Source organism: Episyrphus balteatus, chromosome 1, assembly GCF_945859705.1.
Source record: "Episyrphus balteatus chromosome 1, idEpiBalt1.1, whole genome shotgun sequence".
Classification (NCBI taxonomy): domain Eukaryota; kingdom Metazoa; phylum Arthropoda; class Insecta; order Diptera; family Syrphidae; genus Episyrphus; species Episyrphus balteatus.
In genome coordinates this window covers 63,223,223-63,232,388 of record NC_079134.1, presented here as the reverse complement: position 1 = coordinate 63,232,388, position 9,166 = coordinate 63,223,223, and positions in this window count along the sequence as shown.

The window sequence follows — 9,166 nt, the reverse complement described above, 5'->3', positions numbered from 1 at the left end:
TTTGTTAAAAATAAAGCCCAAATTCTTAACGGAAGAACTGTATGCAATTGAGTGGTCATTTAAAACTAACCTAGGAAAACTCGAGTCATCTAAATTGTGTTTATAGATAATTATACTTTGTGATTTGCTCGGGTTCAAGACTAAATCATTGTTAATGGTCCACTCATGAATGTTTTTTAAATCATCGTTAATATTACAGACTGCGTCTTCAACTAGACCGATCGAGAAAGGTAAATAAATTTGCAAGTCATCGGCATAAAGATGATACTTACAGTTGTTAATAACTTCTACAACATCATTAATAAACATGCTAAAAAGAATTGGGCCTAATAATGAGCCTTGAGGAACACCTGCTTTAAGGTCTTCAAAATCAGATATTAAAGATCCAACACATACAGCTTGTTTTCGGTTCGACAAATAACTGTTTATCAGTTTTAAGGCGCATGAGGAGAAATTAAATTTAACTTTAAGCTTATGAATAAGGATTGAATAAGTAACAGACCCAAAAGCATTTGAAAAATCCAGCATACATAAAACAGATGCTTTGTCTGCATTCATTGCAACCCGCAAATGTGCATTTTCCGAAATGCAGATTGAAACGGCGACAAAAGATTGTGAAGTTCAACGTACTCTGAAACTTGTTTGAACATTATTTTCCCCAAACATTTCGAAAGAAACGGAAGAATGCTAATAGGCCGAAAGTTAGACAAATCATTAGAACTTCCCTTCTTACGTAAAGGAATAACTTTTGCTGCCTTCCAGCAAATTGGAAAAACTGACTTGGTCAAACAATCGTTATAAATGTTGGTAAAGCTGGGAAGAAGTGCTGGTAGCAATAGTCGGATAAATTTGGGTGAAATATTGTCCAAAGCAATAGCATTAGAACTTATTGAAGATAGAGAATTGAAACACTCTTCAGGTGAAACACAGCCAAAAGAAAAGGATCCATCAGCAGTGTTTGAGGAAGATGTTTCATTTGTTCGCAGACTGTTATTGACGGACAGACAGACAGACGCGGCAAAAAAATTATTCAAATTATTTGCGAAATCGAGATCTTCAAAGGCTTCTAAACTAGGTTTGCAAACCGTTCCTAGGTTTTTCAAATTGTTCCACAATATTTTGGTGGAATTTCTTGATGTGTTCAATTTGTCCAGGTAGTATGTTTTTTTAGAATCTCTAATACATCTAACCACTCTATTTCTACAGGATTTATAACGTTCCCAGTCATTTAATGCTCTAGTATTTTTGTACACCCTGTACAAGAAATTTCTCTCAAGGATTAAAATACTTATTTCTGGTGTAAACCAAGGGCAGTTGTTGTTTGCAAGTTTTCTCTTGATTGGAACATTTTTTTCATATAAGTATTTTAATAAGTTAGTTAAAAATTCAACTTTAAAGTCAATTGAAGAAGAATATCTAAAAAAATGCCAATCGATTTGTAAAACTTCCTGGGAAAGCTCTTCCAAATTGATGTTTTTAAAATCTCGGTAAAATATAAATTTATTTTCATTGGAACTTTCAACCACTGCGTCATAAATTAAATAAGTTAAGTCATGATCAGCAACACCATGGGTTTGATTAAAAAACAAAACTTTGTTTTTATTTGAAACAACACACAAATCGATAGCAGTTCCACTTGTAAGTGTAAATCTTGTAGGAAAATAACTAACAATATGCAAACTGTGGGAATCAAAAATGTTTTCCAAATGGTTACATGCAGATGAGGTAACACTTACATCAACATTCAAGTCACCACATAAAATCATATTTTGGTATCGGGCACTATACCTAGACATAAATGATTCAAAATCTTCAAATGGAAAACGTCCTGGATGTCTGTACACGCAGTTAATCAACACTTTTTCATGAGGCAAAATAATTTCTACTAAAAGGCACTGAATATCATTAGTTTTAAAAAAATCTAAGCACACAGCTTGAATTTCATTACGCTCATAAACCATAACTCCAGAAGAACGCACATCACCATCACATCGAAACAATCGGTAGCCTTCAATATTCAGCTCCCAGTCTTCAATTAAGTTATTTGAACTAGTTGATAACCAAGTTTCAGACAAACAAACTATATCAGTTGTTACCGATTGAAATAACAATCTTAATAAACAATTGATAAATCTTTGGGATAATGCTTCGAATATTCATATGACAAACTCTTAAGCCCGAAGAACGCGATGAAAAAATATTCAACGTTGTGTTCCCAAAGTCACCATCATTAATGCCAGGATTAGAGGAATTGCTTGGACTATTCATAATAGTATTGAAAAGAAATAAAAGGAATAATAATAAGAAATTTGAATACCAAAATGGATCCAAATAATGCAGAGACAACCTGCCAGAAACAGCTTTTTCATCAAAATCAAAAATAAAAAAATTATTTTATATTAAGAATATTTAATACAAGAAACAAGATATATAAAGAAATTATTGTAAATGTTTGAATTTTAATGCAAATTAAATTAAGAAATGTAAATAAATGGATATAATTTAAGAATTCGATTAGTTTTATTTAGCTTTTTTGTTTGTTAAGAAAAAATCACATCAAGCACGAGCACGAGCAGCGGCAGCAACAACAGGAACAAGCAATCGATGTAAATCATCCAAATGGTTAATTTTTATAAACTGGTCAGTTGGCTTGATTTTGAGAGCGACAACTCCATAGAAAGATTGCACAGAAAACAATTTTTTTTCTTCTTTTAACTTCATAGCAGCTTTACGAATAAGAAGTGCACTTCCAGAAAGGCATTCAAATGCTCCAATAGCACGATTGGAAGAAAAACCAATTTTCTCAAGCATGACCGGAGCAGAGGCAAAGAAACTTTTAAGAAATTTGATGCGTTCACCTTGAGAATGCAATTTAACAACAACGGGGGCAGATTGTTGATCATGATGCATGCCTTCGGGCTTTCCTTTAGAAGTATTCTTTTTTAAACGAAAGACATCGAAGGAACCCAATGTATATTTTGTGATTTCACATATTTTTTTCACAATATTTTGTAAAGATTCATTGGGACTTTCAGGTATCCCCGTCAAAAACAAATCACTCTTGCGTACTTCATTTTCAAGCTTGTTGATTTTATAGTTAAGAGCAAGCAAGTCACATTGGTAAACACTGATGTCAAGTTTTTTATTAACCTCACTTTTATGTTTGCATATTTCATTGTCGAAATTATTCGAAAAAGAATCCACTTTTTTATTTAGAGTTTGGAGATTATTATTAACTTGTGATTTAAAGTCCTTTATATCTTGTTTGAAGCCAATCATTTGACTGTCCATTGAAAGATGCAACTTTTCAATCATTTTGGCAAGGTCTTCATTGGATGTTGGCATGATGAGAAAGTATTGTTCAGTTTATTGACACTTTATAATGCAGAAAACAATTAATAATAAAATTGTGAAGACTTTGATCACAAAAACTTGTAATAAATAGTTTATAAAATAAAATAAATTAAATTAATTAATTGCCGGAGCTAGATATGCACGTGTACTACTCGTTTGACATTTCACTCATTTTGGATTAATTAAAAATAAATAAATTCCATATATTTTCTTAAAAGAAAAATAAAGACAACAAAGACCCCCAACTAAAATTTTGCCCCGGGGCCACAGCAGCTCAACCTACTACGCCTCTTGGAACTCTGTTCCCATGCTCTCTTTATTTAATTTTAAGAAGTAATTATTAAAATAAGAAAAGTCAAAAGAATGATGTGTTAGAAATGGAAAAATATATGCAAAAATTCTGTTTAGATCACCAAAAATCTTTATACAAGTGTACTTTCCTTTTCCGAGCCGAAACAAAAATTCAAATTTTTTTGGTATCTATTGTAGGTAACTTTTTTTTAGTTCCGTGGATGAAGCAGCTGTGGCGGGCCCCTTTTATCATTTTCCCACCCGGGCCCCTTTGAACCAGTCCAACCCTGATTTTCATACAGCTGCTTTTATTTATAGATTTATATAAGTTTAATTTCATGGAATCTGATAAGGCTACGTGGGGTACTTTCCATTGTATTTTTTGAATGTTAATTTGTACTTTTTCATTGGTTGGAGAGATTAGTGCGTTTTCATCCACTCTTGCACGAGTGATAATAAGATCATGTCGAGCATTTGGAATGATTTTTTTATAATCTTCAGCGAATCCTAAAAGTTTGTTCAATGGAATACAGTAATTCAAATGAAATGGTTTCAAATTAATAGGTGAGTCAGGAGACCAGGATGCGTTTAACAGCATATCACTCTCATTTTTAGTTAAAGATAAATAATTTTATATGTTGTTGTTTTTTTTTTTACGATATTTATTTATATTTTAGAATTTGAATACTTTATTACATTGTTCTAATAAAAACCTTAAGCATAAATGACCACAAATAAACGTATCAAAATTTTGTTCGGTTATATAATTATAGTTTATTTTTTTACCAAGATAGCTTATTAATTCTGAGGGTGGTCTTAAATTTCCAAAACTATCAAAATACTTAACAGTATTATTTTTTTTATTTCTTATATATGCTACCCAATGAGTTCCCAAGCCACTTTCACTATCCAGATTTATAACATCACACTCTTTTAATGTTGGTACTTTTGGTAAAGAGTTACGCATAAAAACTCCAATAAAATGCTTCAAGTGTTTCTTTCCAAACTGATGAATATCAAAATTGCTTAAAGGTTTGTTAGGTAGCAACTCAATTAGTTTTTTGTGTTTGTTGGGTTCAAAAAAAGTCCAAGACCATTTTTATATGGTTTTAAAAACAGTCCATTTCCTTGGATAGCAACTGACTCCATAGTCTTATTAAGACGCTTGTTTTCTTCAAACTGTCTTTTAGCAGCTCGTACATCATTGAGCGCTTTTACAACGCCAGCTGCTTCACCTGTTAGTGATCCCACAGCAGATAAACCAGCTAGAATAGGAGCTAGAAGTGGTAGAAAACCACCACTTTTTGGAAGTGGAATTATTCTTGGTGTTTGAATTTGTTTTTTCTTATTTTTAATAACATTTTTTGCAGCCTTCACAGCAATATTAGCAATAGATGTTGTTCCACAAAAATTTATATTGTTTTTAATAGCATTTTTTGCTTTGCTTATAGCCTTTTTAAACATGTTCTGTTTGCAAACCTTTTTTGATTTTGTCTTTTTAGTTCTTTTAATAGCGTTTTTGGTCTTGCAGTTGCCCATTCCAAATTTAGTTTTAGCTTTCATCATGTTGGTTACTAGGAGTCCACTTAACTTTTTAGAGGTTGATGAGTCGTTTGCTTTAAATCTTTTCCACGCTTGCTCGGTTAGAATTTTATCAGCAATGTGTCGGTCTGAGAGAAAGCTACTTTTTGAGTATGCAATGTCATGAAGACGACAAGCCTCATCCAGTTGGTTGATTCCTTTATCTCCTCTTCGTAGACTTTCCTCCAATTTCGTTCCAGGTCCACAATAATTGTATGAAGGAATATGTAGTTCAAATGGTAGCTTATCTATAACTTTATTCAAAAGCCCTTCTCCTTCAAATGATTTTCTTTTTTTATTACACTGATTCTGAGTGTTATGTTCAATCATAGTATGATTAACACACCTTCTTAGTTGAAGGTTGAAACATTTATGATTACAAGTGTATAAAAACAAAATGTTTTATTAAAAAAGATCTTAGTCGTCATTATGCGTTTTGTAAAGCAGTCAGATGTCATAAAAGTAAGGAATTTTGATTCCAATGTAAAAATTAAGAAAAAAAATGGAAACTTATTTCCAAACAGTATTCGAGGAATTATCGTTGGACCATCAAACTGCGGAAAAACAAATGTAATGCTTAGCATTCTTCTTGACCCCAATGGTTTAAAATTTGAAAAAATCTATATTTATTCCAAATCCTTACACCAACCAAAATATAAATATCTTAAAAAACTTATTACTTCTATTAAAGGAATGGAATACAACGAATTTTCAAACAATTGTGAAATAATGCCACCTTCAGACGCTAAAAACAATTCAATATTTTTATTTGATGATGTCGCTTGCCAGAAACAAAATAATATTAGAGACTATTTTTGTATGGGTCGTCACAATGGAGTTGATAGTTTTTACTTATGCCAGTCCTATACTCATACACCAAAACATCTAATTAGAGACAACGCGAATTTCATTATTCTTTTCAAACAAGACGAATTGAACTTGAAGCATGTTTACAAGGATCATATTAACTCTGATATGACATTCAATCAATTCAAAGAGTTATGCTCACATTGTTGGACTGACAATTTTGGATTCCTCGTAATAGACAAGGAGAACAGTATTGAAAAAGGTCGCTACAAAAACAGTTTCAATAAAATTGCTATACTATAAATATACATATTTCAATTAAAATCAAAACATTCAGACAACAACACTGTTTGGGAAAACTCGTCCTTCCTTTTAATTAAAAAATAAAATTCAATCAAAAATATTTTTATCCGAACCATAGAAATGGATGAGAACGTGTTAAGAGATTTAATAAAAACAAAAAATGTGCTAAGAAATAAATATTTTCAACTAAAAACTGGCAAAATGAATAGAGAAACTGATTTAGAGACTATAGGGCATTGGTTTTACTTTCGAATGTGATTGAAACTCGTCAACCTAGTTATTTGTTTGATAAGCTACGCTTTGGATCCTCTAGCAGATCTCATCAACTCATTTATCCACGATTTACATGTTTAACATCTGAGCGACAATTCCTAGTTAGCTCTATTCGCCTATGGAATTCCCTACCAGGGCAAATACGGAGGTGCGGCGGCACTGAGAGATTCAGAATCGAACTTAAAGCTCACTACTCTAATTAATATATATTTTTTTTCCTTTCTTCTTTCTTATTTCTTATATTAAAAAACATAAATGGAGATGTATGTTTAAAAACTTATACATTTTTGAAAATTATTATTATTATTATTGTTATAAATTATAATTGTTTAATACTTTTTCAATTTTGTTTTTAATTTTTGTAATTTTTAATTTATTATATTTGTATACTGTTATATTGTCATAAACATATATATGTTCTGTAGCTCAACTCAATCAAATTTTTAAGCTTCACTTGCTATAAGATAATTTAAGTCTTAATGTGTAAGCATTCGATCGAAATAAAAACTAAAACTAACTAAAACTAAACTTTCAAACCAATTGTGGAACCATTGAACAAATTGGTTGGAAATGTTACAAAAGAAACAACACAGCAGGATGATGGCATAAAAACAATCAAACCTCGTAAGCTACATTTCAAATCTTTTGATGAAAATGAAAAGGAAGAAGAACATGACAAAACAAGATACATTCAAGAAATGGATACTACAGATGACTCCTTTTTATTCAGTACACCAATAAATAGTTTAACCCTAAACAAAACATCTTCTCTCGTTAAAAATGTCGTTTTGTAATGAATGAACATGATATTGTTGTTGATGATGAAACTTTTACTCGAACTCCTGGTCTCATTGAATTAATTGTAAAGAAAAATCCACGCCCAAAAATATATACTAGTGATGACTTAGAAGAATATGGAAAAATCTTATAAAAAACTAATGCACATAAAACTAATCATGATAGTTCCAATCGAATTAAGTCGGTAGGAGCTACTACAAGCCTCTTTCAAAAAATAAAGGTCTTGTAGGACCTCCAGGAATAGGTTTTAAACTTCTATCGTCTGGTGATTTTGATATAGAAAGTAGATATTTAAACAATGTTGGAAGTAATCCTGAATACCCCCACCAAGCCGTGTGCAAAGGATATGTTGATGATCAAATAAGTCTTAAAGAATCAAGCATTATAAACCACATAAATTCTTCTTTAATGGAAGTTTTATCCACTTTTAATAAGGAAATTCATATGCTAAAAAACCACATAGACTCTACGATAAAGGAAACAATAAAAAGTATGGAGCAAGAAAAATCAGCATCACAATTAATTTCTCAAAAACTTAAAGACTCCATAGAAGAAAAGTATGTTGACGAGAAAATTAAAAATAAAGTTGAACATTTTATGAAGACGCTGTTTCCTAATGTACCCTTTACACCCATAGATTAAAATAAGTAAAAAATGTTATATGTATTTGTATTAATATAAACATAATATAAGTGAAAATGAAGAAAAGATTTTCAATTTTCATAAATTAAAAAAAAAAATTGTAAGTAAGCATTCAACACTTGAACAACAAGGAACTTCAAAATGGACACTGATAAAATAATAAAAGATATTTTTGATTTTTTAAAAACAAATGGCGAGTCAGTATTGGATGAACACTATGGAGAATTTACTAACTGTATTTCAATGGTTAGTAAATTTAAAAATACAACATACATGGAAACATCGCATGGACATCATTACTCTAACTGTTACACTGTGATAGTTCAAAAAACCGACAGAGGGCTCTCATGTCTACTAAAGATAATTGGAGTATGCTTAACACGATGGCGTACTTAGTTTTTCTGGATTAGGTCAAATAATACTCTAGTCAAAGCGTCGGATAAAAAGGCCTCACCTTGCGCAGAGAGGCACTGCCAGTTTTTATTTCATGGATCGATAGGGGTATATTTAAAAGGCTTAAACCCAATTTCTCACCACCTGATCATTCTTTTTAGCGGAGTTATTCACAAAAATTCATTTTTTGGGATATTTTACTTCTAAGCTAATATCTTTGCTCCAGATTGTTGTAGACCAAAAAATAAACATACATTCTCTTTCTTATAATATTTTCTATCGTTATATGTAATTTCATTGTATTTGAGTGAGTAAATATAAAATAGCAGCCATTTAAAGTCAAATTCTTGTTGTTAAAAAACACATTTTTGTCATTATTTCGAAAAAAGCTTATATCATGATTGACATTTTTCTAACCAATTTTGTAGCCCTGTTCATGTCCTGCATTTTAAAGAAAAAATGAGCTCTTTATCACCAAAGATGGCCGAGCAATTGATAAATGAACGCATGCAAAACCGGTGCGAAAACACCCAAAAATATCGTTTTTTGGGAATAACTCGACTTCAGAATGTTCTACGGCAAAAAATAAAGCAATGAATTGTTCGTTACAACATTTTCTATCAATTGAGTGCACATTCTTTTTGTTGAAACAAATAAAAAATAAGTAATATTAAGTCAAAGTCGTTTTTTTGTTTAGCAAACTCTTGCCTTATTGTTTTGCAAA